Source organism: Rhineura floridana, chromosome 2, assembly GCF_030035675.1.
Source record: "Rhineura floridana isolate rRhiFlo1 chromosome 2, rRhiFlo1.hap2, whole genome shotgun sequence".
Classification (NCBI taxonomy): Eukaryota; Metazoa; Chordata; class Lepidosauria; order Squamata; family Rhineuridae; genus Rhineura; species Rhineura floridana.
Window position 1 is genome coordinate 213,034,056 of NC_084481.1, and position 12,275 is coordinate 213,046,330.

The window sequence follows — 12,275 nt, forward strand, 5'->3', positions numbered from 1 at the left end:
AACTACTTCTGTTATTTTGTTTTAGTATTTGTAAATTGCCTTATTATTTCCATTGCTTAGCTATCATTAGGTGCATGAAATAGCACCGCTAATAGCAGGGGGTGCCACAACTGCACTTATTGGGGAAAGAGTTTATTATTACAAGTAAATTGTATATGCAACCCGCCAAGTAGAAGTACTATTCTATCAAATAGAAAGGTTATTGTAATATTTTCCTTGGTGAATCATATTTTTTTAAGAGAAATTTGCTTTTCTGGTGTGTTTAAAGAATGAGGACTAAAAAATGGACTCTTGTCTACCAGAAGAACATTACAGTAAAATATCAAAATAAAACAAAGGAAAGTGATGTTGATAATATAAAATTACTTGCTGTTGCAGCCCCAACTTCAGCTGGGGGCTTCATGTTACATTCACCAGGAGGATTGTCCTTCCTGTGGAAATTTCTTCAGCCATATCCATTAGGAGTACTAAGGGGTAAGGAAACTGTGGCCCTCCAGATCTTGTTGGACTACAACTTCCATTATCCCTAACCATTAGCCATGCTGGCCAGATCCAATAGCAGTTGGAGTCCAACAACTTTTAGAGGTTTACAGGTTCGACAGCCCTACTTTAGCTGCTCCCTTCCCAGGTGTGGGGAATCTCTGGCCCTCCAGATGTCGCTGAACTACAACTCCCATCAACACCAGCCATTAGCCATTCTTGCTGGGATCGATGGGAGTTGAACTTCAGCAACATCTGGAGGGCCAAAAATTCCCCACACCTGCTGTAAGTGTAGGCAAGAGATCTTTGAAGCAGCAACTCACATATCCCCTGCAAAATTTACCCTCCTGTTCAACATTTTTACAGCTGGGATGTTCGCCATGCTTTTTCCCTTACTCACGAATATTATGATGAAATCTAAGAAACTCAGCATATGCCCTTATTTGTATGACAGGCCGTTAGCCTAAGAAAGCAGGAGACAGACCTGCTCCTCGTGAGTCCAAAACACAATCTGCTAGGTTTACATTCTTTTCAACATTGCTAATGCATAATCAGCTAAAATGATTTTAGATCTTCAAAATTGCTACAAGATGCTTATAAATTCTTTGTGTGGACAGCTTTTCCATTTGGTGGTAAAACTGGAAAGTCTTATCACCCTTTTATAACTTTCCATATAACTTTTATGAACGCAAACACAAGGCATCAAAGACGACAGTCTGAAAACCTCTCTGTGATCCAAACCAAGTGGCAAAATTAAGTCCTGAAAAAGTTAAGATCCACATCTGGTTTATGGTCTGTGCATAGACGACTTGGCCTGAGAACATAGCACAGAAGTGGATTGATTCAGAATAAAGCTCAAATTTAATAATCAAGCTCGGTTACTGAATACAGCTATAAAGACGGTTGAAATGAGAAGTCTGTAGTGCTTGTCTCCACTCATCACATAACAAAAGAAAATAAAATAACAGGATGCTTTAAGTGAAAAGGAATGAGACGTCTTGAAAAGACATCAGATGCAGAGGGAATGGGGAGCGGGAGATATGATACAAGAAAGTCCACACCAAAGTAAATTTTCGCACACAGCAAATGAGATACCATGAGAGAGTGAAGGAAGAAAACTATACAAAAAGAGCATGCGGTTTGTTTTATTTGCATTGGGTGGGGTTACCCTTGACCAAGCAATGACATCATATTAGCAGAGGTGGGTTCTTTTGGAAATGCTGCCTGTTAACATCCACAAGGCTTACTGGAGTACATGAAACACACAAGACAGTTTCCAAAATAGTATTAAAGATTATAGTGAAAAAGTATTATTTCCACGGTGCTAGCACATATCTCATGCAAATGGTTGATAGCCAAGTGGATATAGATGACGCAAGACACTTATCTGTATATTTCGATGATAGACCATACTATTACCTCTATTTTTATGGGAGAAATAAATGCATGCCAGAGTTAGTGATAAGCAGTTACTTGGGGATATGGTTGATTCACTTGCATTTTGTTAAAAACAAAACATTCCAGTCTCCATTTTAAATAATAAAAACATTCATAGGCCTAGTTCACATTTTTTGCCATTCTCTTTGAGCTCACCATATACATCATGTGTATTTTTGCTGGGCAGATATTTGATCACTTATTTGCAACTTTATTGTTAATCCCTGGTGGCTTGTTAACACTGAAAATACTTTTTTTACAAGGGAAGTTCCACACTAATTAAGATAAATATGGGGCAGGGGGAGTGCATCCCTTCCCAAACAAGAGAAAGCTACACTGGGAGGTTCACTGGGAAGAAGCTAAAGAAGTAGTCTTCAGCATAGCTTTCTTTTTCTGATAGCACCATCAGCTATGGGGTCGCCAACCCTTTTGTGACCATAGGCACATTTGAAATTTAGTAAGAGAGTTGTGTGCACTAGTTATGTTTCTCCTCCTCCTTATCAAGCTGCAGGCAAAGGGACTATTCCTGAATTGGGTTTTCCTAGCCTTTTGTCTGCCTTTCAGTTTTACCTCTCCCACACCATTCTAGTTTTAAAAAATTTAAATATAACAAAGAGAATAAAAAGAAATTCACATGTGCTCTTTTCCTAATCACTGCTACGTCAGGCCTAAAACAGGCCACTTGCTGTCTCTCAAAACAGCCATGCTACTCCTGCCTTGGTAGCATGCTCTAAAAACAAGAGAACGATCAGCAGCACAGGCTCAGAAGTGTCCAACAGCCAGAGCTTGCCAATGCACACATCTGATTGGCGCCGATGAAAATGCAAGCATCTGATTGATTGGGATGGGCAGCTCATAATCCTCTCCAAATGCTGCGAAGATTTTTACTGCATAATTTAGGGACTCCTGGTCAACCCTATAGTGTAAAATGGGATGATCAGAATTCCAAGCACCCTGCCTAAGCTTTTCCTCCTAGTTTTAACTTTTCCCCCTTCGAAATAAGGGTGAACGGTTGGACCTGCTGGCCATAGTGATGTTTGTTATTGGCTGTGCTATCCACAGCTGTCATTGGCCAGCAAAGGAGATGGGCAGAAAAGTCTCTAGGACAGCCTTTCCCAACTAGTGGGCCACCAGATGTTGTTGGACCACAATTCCCATCTTTCCTGACCATTGGCAATGCTGGCTGAGGCTGATGGGAGTTGTGGTCCAACAACATCTGGTGGCCCACTAGTTGGGAAAGGCTGCTCTAGGAAGTCTCTAGATCATTACAACAAATGTATGAAAATGTCTGTGGCGGATATAGAACTGCTGGGCTACATCCCTGCATTTAAGGGTGCTGAAAAAATGGTTGGGCTTTGCCCCACTCTGCCCTCATGACCAGCCACCAGTGCCATGCCTGGTCTATAACATTTGGTACAAATATATAGGACGTTGAAATCAATGTCTGGCACTCCTGAAAATGCATAACAGGTATGGAGAACCTGTAGCCCTCTAGATGTTGTTAGACTACAAGTCCCATCATCTCTAACCATTGGCCATGCTGGCTGGGGCTGATGGAGTCCAACAACATCTAGAAGTCTGTATAATGTTTTCTCCAGCCTTATCTATCCTTTCCTCCCCAATGGAAGTTGCTCTGTTTGATGACACATGGAGGCAGGGCCAGCTCCAGACATGCCGGGGCCCTTAGGCACCAGCTTGCCCAGGCCCCTCACACACACACACGCTCACATGCTCACACACACACACACGGGGGCACACATGCCTACCTGTCTCTTGCAGGGAGGGAGCTTCTTCCACCCACCTGTTCGCTGGCTTAGTTTCTCGTGTCTTTTGCAGCTGTATGGGCTGCTACGCGAGCGCATCACTGCCATCAATCAAGATGGTGCCAGAGGCTTCAGCCCCTTATGGAAACCTTCACTGCCATCTTTGTTAATGGCAGTCCTGCACACGCAGCTCGCACAGCCTCAAAAGATAGGAGAGACAGGCTGGCAGCAGAAGCTCCCTCTCTGTGATCCATAGCAGCTACTCTGCCACGGATTGTGGAAAAGGAGCGCTACTCCTGCCCCATCCTATTTAGAGGCCCCTCAGGGGCATCTGTGGCTACAGGGACCCTTGCCCACGGCCCGACCTGGCCACCCTTTGGGACCGGCCCTGCAAGGAGGGCAACAAGGATGATTAGGGGTATAGAGACAAAGCCCTATGAGGAAAGACTGAAAGAACTTGGCATGTTTAGCCTTGAGAAGAGAAGACTGAGGGGAGATATGATAGCACTCTTCAAGGACTTGAAAGGGTGTCACACAGAGGAAAGCCAGGATCTCTTCTCGATCATCCCAGAGTGCAGGATGCAGAATAATGGGGTCAATTTACAGGAAGCCAGATTTCGACTGAACATTGGGGAAAACTTCCTGCTAGAGCAAACAGTTACCTAGCAAGGTGGTGGGCTTTCCAACACTGGAGGCATTCTAGAGGCAGCTGGACACCCACCTGTTGGTTATGCTTTAATTTGGATTCCTGCGCTGAGCAGGGGGTTAGACTTCATGGCCTTAAAGGCCCCTTCCAACTCTACCATTCTATGATTTTATAAATCCTTCAGATTCCATCATATCAATAACACAAACAGCTAAGGGCTCTTCTTCCCATGCTACCTCTGGAAGGCAGATGGTCCAGCCTGCAGTTATTAACTCTTCATTCTCCCAGTACTATTGAATGCAGTTTACCACAGATGCTAGAATTCTAACGTGTTTCGCTATTTCTGCAATTATACTTTGTGAAGGGTTTTATGTAAAATGTGAACACTGGGAACTGTGCCACACAGTGTTCCATCCCTTGTATCTGAGCAAAAACTAGATGGACTAAATTAGGTGGGCAAGACATTGTGACGTCCATAAACAATAAAGCTGTCAAAACCAAAAGAGCTAGTCCATGGGCAAAGGAGTGAGACAGGGCTGGGCAAATGAAGCAGACGGGCTGACACAGGCAGGAAATCATCCTAGCAGGTGCAGAGAAACAGGAATAGCGCTCCGACTAAAAAGGAGCAAGTTCAGAGGAGAAAGTAGATGGTGATTTGTTCTTCTTAGTTATAAGACTTCCTTCCTAGAAAGCTTCTGCAATGAATGGAGATGGCTGCTTCTTTCCCTAAAGTTCCTGCAGGTCTCATCACTGGTTTAAAAGAAACAATGATTGATTCCCAAGTAGTGCTTACGATGGGGTGGGGTGGGATGCAATCTTCCTTCTTTTCAGGCAGACATAAAAGAGTTCGACCTAGCCTCCCCACTTCCTTTATTCCTCCCATTTCAGGCACTGTTCCCAAGGCACCAGGTTCTAGCACTATGCCACCTGACAACATCATAGCATGATAACCCCATACCGTATTAGTCAAGGAGACCTCTGTGAATGCATGATGAGACCTCAGGCTTTATGAAAATCATAAGGAACAGAACAATGTTCCATTCAGTTCCCAGTCCATTTTGGATCAGTTCTGCCAGGATGAACTATAGATTTGCCACTATTCTCTGTTGCGGCAAGGAGCTTATCAAGGAAGATTGGGCAGAGATGGATCTAACGCACTTGCCAAAAACACCATATGTCACTTGCAGTGCCAGGATGCAATTGCCATTTCACACTGTGGCAAGTAAAGCAATTTCATTGGATTGGGTCTGGTGAACCTCCATATTTTAGGAAAGCTAATGGTTAGTGCAACTACTGGGCTCCTGTTGGGAGAAAGGGTGAGATATAAATCAAATAATAAATAAATAAATAATATGAAAGGGTTTGCCATTTAATAGGTAATAAAAAGTTGAGGTAAATTTTCTTTGTAAAGAAGAGTAAAGATGCTTAAAAGGTGGCATGAGTGACAAGGCAAGGCTTTTTATGCAATTAAGTCTGATGAACCCATTGAGGTCATTGGAGACACCTGTACCAGAGCGTTTACATTTATGTTAAAGGGAATAAATTTTATAACAACTTAAAGAGGCATTATTTTAAAAAGACATGAGTCAATGGAATAAACGACAAGTGTAGATAGTGGAGTCACAAGACATTAATATGCTTGAGCAAATAAGACATGATGACTAACACAAATGAAATGTATTCATTCATAAATAATCTTTGTATTAGGGACTCACTAACATTTAACTATTTTTTATTACTGCTCATACTCAGCTGTATAATGAGACGGTTTCCCAAGCACAGAACAGCTACATTTTGCTCTTAAGCAACCTCCCATTGATGGAAGTGATTGCATATTACTACTACTATATTACTACTACACTTTAAGAACAGTTTAAGAAGAGCCTGATGGATTAGGCCAATGGCCCGTCTAGTCCAGCATCTTGTTGTCACAGTGGCCAACCAGATACCCTTGGGAAGCCCGAATGCACAACCTGGGTGCAAATATCACTCTCCCTACCTGCTATTCCCAGCAACTGGTATTCTGAGGCATACTGGAAGTAGAACATAGGTTTGGTGGCTAGCAGCCACTGAAAGGCTTATCCTCCATAGGAAAATGTTGTTATTTCCCCATTTTGTTCAGTTTGTTCAATTGTTTATGGTGGCTTTTTATTGGACCATTTCGAACACTTGGGGAAAAAAATCTCAGGGGGAACAGAGTAGAAGATATTATGTACATTCAAATGAAAAAACATTCAGGCCTGCTAAACCTTTCCCAGAGTAGAACTGGGTGGTTTTGCCCATCTCTATATCACATTGGTTATCATTTCAGAATACTTCTGTAAAGCACTTTGGGGGTGCTGCATGCAATACATTTCAGGTTTGGAAAGGAATCTCAGTACCTACTTGAGATAATGAAATGAGAGAACCTAGCCTTGCAGCAGCAATGGCCAAGGAGATTCAACCCATGCTCCAGCTGTCGTGGGATCACTTGCAGTCCTAGGGAATGCTGCCAAACCTCTAGGAAGGGCAAGGTCAGGCCCAGGTGTTTAAGAGGCTGTGGCCATGCTGCTGCTGGCCTCTTTCTTCACACAAGGACATTGTTGCAGCGGCTGTTGGAGAGCCACATAGTTGCCAATGGAAGAGTTTTTTTCTTTCAGCTATCATGGTTTTCCAAAAATGGGCTGCTGCAACCTGGAAACCTTCCCCCTCTCCTCCTCACAAGAGTGGGGTGTCGGGAACAGGAGAGGCAAGCTAGCAGCTTCTGCCTCTCAGGCCTCTTCTGCCACTCCCTCTGATGTGCCAGATACTTCCACTATTTGGCATGGGGTGAAGGAGATCATGGATATAGTGGCTGCACACTGGGGGTCAACAGCCTCAGCTAGCCGCTGAGGGAAGAGAATCTCTGGGGGTTGAGCAGGGGGATGCACCAGCAGCAATGACTACCCCTGCCAGCACCCCAGACTCTGCAGGACCATCATCAGGCAAGGAGAAAGGAAGGCAAAGATCAGTGACCTGTTCCAGTCACTACTGCTACCAGCAGGGTCACAAAGACAGGTCCGACACAGACAGTGATGGATCATCAGGTGAGTCACCTTCCTCGGATGAGGATTCCCCCTACATGGGCCTAACATTCTGGAGGTCCAGGGATTCCACACCCAGGCTCCCAGACTGGGCCTGGCACAGGAGAAGGGAGTTAATTATGTCAACAGATGTTCCTGGGGAAGGTTGTGGGACCAATCCAGACACCCTTGCCCAGAGGGTCCAGGGGCCCCACATCAAGGATGCTGATGACCCTCCCCCCGGCCAGGCCAGCATCTATCCTGCAGGACCCCAAAAAAGATTTTGGATGGCCGCTATGCAGATATATTCTCCCTCCTAAGATCAGAAGGTAAAGAGGGCCTGTCCAGCTCAAGGGTCAGGAGGACATAGGAGCCATGTTGAAAGAACTTTTGACAGTTGGGCATAGCACTACCTGGTCTTCACGGGAGTGGGGCAGGCGGCTCTGCACGTGGATGGTGCCTCTCCATTCACATGAGCTCCACACACAGAGCACAAAGCCAGGCTGGGGATAAGGATGCCATCTCATGTGATGAGCAATGTTGCCACAGGGCAGCCAGTAACAAGAGCATGTGTTGAGACCTAATCTGCATTACGCAGCACTGTAATTGTTTGATGACCATTTGAGGGGTGGAGGATTTGAAGGGCCACCATTGCGTATATGCACCTGCCCAGACATTGAGATCTGCCTCAGAGGTCTTCTTCAATGCCCACCTCAGTTTGGTTTGTGGTCACATGACACAGTGCCTTTTCTGTGGTGGCCCCCAGATTGTGAAACTCACTCCCTTCAGAGGAATGCATGGTCGATACACTGGAAGGTCTACATGTTTTTTAGTATTATTAAATTCACCTTTTTCAGATCACCTTTCCTTAAATAAAGCTTTTTCTAGAGTGCTATATTATATAATATGGCTCTGTTAGTTGTCATTATAGTGTTGTATTTAACAGGGCCGGTGGCAAAGGGTGGCCAGGTCGGGGGGTCCTGGGGCTACAGGGGGCCCTGAGGGGCTCCTGAATAAGGTGGGTGAGGAGTAGCACTCCCCTTCCGTGATCCGCAGCAGAGTAGCTGCCATGGATTGCAGGGAGGGAGATTCCAAGCCGCCCACCAGTTCACTGGCTCCACCTACCTGTCTCTCCTGTGCGCACTGTGCACGCAGGGCTGCCATTAACCAAGATGGCGGCCTAGCTTTCCCTAGGGTGCTGATGCCCCTGCCACCATCTTGGTTGATGGCAGGGATGTGCTCATGTAGTACGCATGCATGCCATCAACCAAGATGGCGGTGAAGGTTTCAGCCCCTTAGGGAAACCTCGGCTGCTATCTTGGTTAATGGCAGCCCTATGTGCACAACTACAAGAGACAGGTAGGTGGGGCGAGCGTGCATGTGTGCACGTGCGTGTGTGTGTGTGTGCTGGGGCCCGGGGCAGGCTGGTACCCAAGGGCCCCGGTATGCTTGGTGCTGGCCCTGGTATTTAAAATTAGCAACTCCAAGTAGATCAATTGATATTAATGGACGTGACTAACAGGTTCATTATTTTCAGTGGATCTACTCTGAATGGATACATCCCTTAGGGAGCAATTCTAAGTATAGGAAGCCAGTGAAATTTAGGCCAGGCTATATGATGTTCGTGTAATTTACTCCAATTCCAAGCTCCATTCAGGAGTAGGGGTAATGCCAGCTAAGCCACCCCAAGCCTGGCAGGGGGAAAACAAGCCTTTAAAACAGAGTTTGACCTACACCACTCTCTTTGCTGGCGTGAGTTCTGCTGGGTTGCCAAGTCATGTGACTGAGCTGAAAGAAGTTTGGAATAGGTGTAAGCCTCTCCTAACTCCATCCCCACCCCCACCCCCACCCCTTTAGAGGGACTTACCCCAGTGTAGGTTCCTCTGAGTCCCAGCCCCAGTTAGCATAGCCCCAGCTGAGCCAGGCTGTGGGAGTTACGCAAGTACTGTCCTAGCTCAGCCCAGCAGCCCAACAGATCTATCTATTTCCAACTTGCTCATCCTAGCAGATCTTGATTTTGGATTGCGCTGTTAGTCTCTGTTACCTGTTTTGATTATTTTTAGAGTGTTTCCTTTGCTGTGTTTTTATGATGTGAGCTGCTGCGGGCAGGCTATGCCCACGAAGGTGGCATTTAGATAATTTTATTGTTTTAAAAAATGAAATGCTCTAATCATTGGTTGAACTCCTAGGCCTGCATCACTGATCTTGGTATCTCAAAAGCCCAAGGATGGAATGGCATTCAATTACACCCACTTATAGTCTCGCCTTCCCCTATAATGTAGAGTCACATTTCTACCTTAAGAGGCCAGTTCAAATAAGCAATGAAAAGAAAGGCTGGCTAGGCTAGGAAGCAGGGGCTGTTTTTTGTCCAGCTGAACCTGTTATGTGGGTAATTAAAAGATTTTGGTCCTTGGCACAGTCAGTTTGGCACCTTTAGCCAGCCTTAATTCAGGTGCCTAAAAGGGAGGGGGATTCACCTTAAAAGCACAAGGATGGAAAATTAATTTCTAAAGAAGGGAAGACAAAAAGGGATTACGCTTACAACCTGCAGTTGGCTTTGTCTTGTTGAGTCACTCTCAGAAAAGACACTGTGATTCCTAATAGTTCAGCTTCTGTCTCCTTTTCAAAATTAGTACAATGTGGCTTTGTCTAACATTCCACCTTTGTCCCCAGGTCCCTACTTCCCACCACCAACCACCCCTGCTATCCTGACATCTCCTATTAAAGGATGTCAGGTAGCAGAGGGCTCCTTCAGATGACCTGTTTATTGAGGATTCATCCTGATTTGCTTATGGTAAGCTTACACAGAGTTTGTACAATGTCCATTCTTCATTGAATATTCATTCCTATTTGTTTGCAGGAAGGTTAGTCAACAATGAACATTCACCTTGATTCCATCCTGATTTTCATGTTGTTGTTGCCAAAGTCTTCCCATGAATCAGCTGTTTATCCCACACATTTTAATGCACACCTGTGTCATTTTCCTAACCATGAAAAGTCCACTGCTGTTTTTTCAAGTGGATTTGTTGTGACAGAGTGCTTTAATCTACTTTAATTGCAGAAATGTAAATGTCCAGTATGCGACTGAATGCCTTACACAAAATACTGACAGTCTGGAGGGGACCAGAGGTATTCCAACAGTTCCGTGGCCAGTCTGTGTTGCCAAGGCTGAAGTACAAGTCCAAAGGGCCTGACTCAGTTTCACATGCTCTGGGTCTGCTGGACGGCCTCCAGGAAGGCAGCTGAAGTCACATGCCTGCATGCTCCCGGATCAGCTGAGAATTAAGCTTTGTGTTATATTGCCATGTTAAGTACACACACACAAGGGGCCATGGGAACGAGCACAATCACTCCACCACCACACCCATTTCTATTCAGAAAAGTCCTTTCTAAAGTCCTTCTCCCAAACTCTGCTTCAGGGTACCTTCAGAGCCCAAATCCCCTTGCACTTACTGAGGGGGCCTGGTGAGACCCATGTCCCTTACAGGGAGCCCAGGACTCCTCTCATCCTTGTGACATCTTCATATGCTTGGACTCCTGCTCCTTTAAATCCTGCTCCACGATTCCTTTGTGCCTGGTTATTTCTTACTGCTTCTTTAGGAGTGCCCTTATATCCAAGCCTACAAAATATATTTAGAAAAAAGCCTAAGAGGGAGGAGCCTGCAAAAACAACCCATTTCAGACTGAAGATGCTCAGTGGCCATGGAATGCTGTTGGCAGAGGGCATGGGACTGAAAATGGGGTAGGAGCGGCAATGGAATGGAGTATCCTGAAAGAGGGTGTGGATGACTGGCTCGGAACTGTGAACAGGAGCACACCATACTTCAGCCTAGGGCAGCAAGCATAAACACTAAAAACATATTTAAAACATCTGAAAAACAAAACATTTATTTTTTAAAGATGTTAAAATATTTTAAAATGTCTTTTTTACAAAATCTGAAAACAATTCCAACACAGATGCAGTCTGGGATACGGTCTCAACTTAAAGGCATGTTGAAGAGGAAGGTCTTCAGCAGGATGGTGCCTGTCTAATATTGAAGGGAATTCCAAAGGGTAGCTGCCACAACAGTAAAGGCCTAGTTCCTATGTTGTGCGAAACAGACCTCCTGATAAGTTGGTATCTGCAGGAGGCCCTCACCTGCAGAATGCAGTGATCGATTAGGTATATAAGGGGTAAGACGATCTTTCAGGTATCCTGGGTCCCAAGCTTTGTGGGGCTTTATACACCAAAGCCAACACCTTGAAAAAGCGTTTGACAAGGTACCTCACCAAAGGCTTCTGAGGAAGCTTAGCAGTCATGGAATAAGAGGAGAGGTCCTCTTGTGGATAAGGAATTGGTTAAGAAGCAGAAAGCAGAGAGTAGGAATAAACGGACAGTTCTCCCAATGGAGGGCTGTAGAAAGTGGAGTCCCTCAAGGATCGGTATTGGGACCTGTACTTTTCAACTTGTTCATTAATGACCTAGAATTAGGAGTGAGCAGTGAAGTGGCCAAGTTTGCTGACGACACTAAATTGTTCAGGGTTGTTAAAACAAAAAGGGATTGCGAAGAGCTCCAAAAAGACCTCTCCAAACTGAGTGAATGGGCAGAAAAATGGCAAATGCAATTCAATATAAACAAGTGTAAAATTATGCATATTGGAGCAAACAATCTTAATTTCACATATACGCTCATGGGGTCTGAACTGGCGGTGACCGACCAGGAGAGAGACCTCGGGGTTGTAGTGGACAGCACGATGAAAATGTCGACCCAGTGTGCGGCAGCTGTGAAAAAGGCAAATTCCATGCTAGCAATAATTAGGAAAGGTATTGAAAATAAAACAGCCGATATCATAATGCCGTTGTATAAATCTATGGTGCGGCCACATTTGGAATACTGTGTACAGTTCTGGTCGCCTCATCTCAAAAAG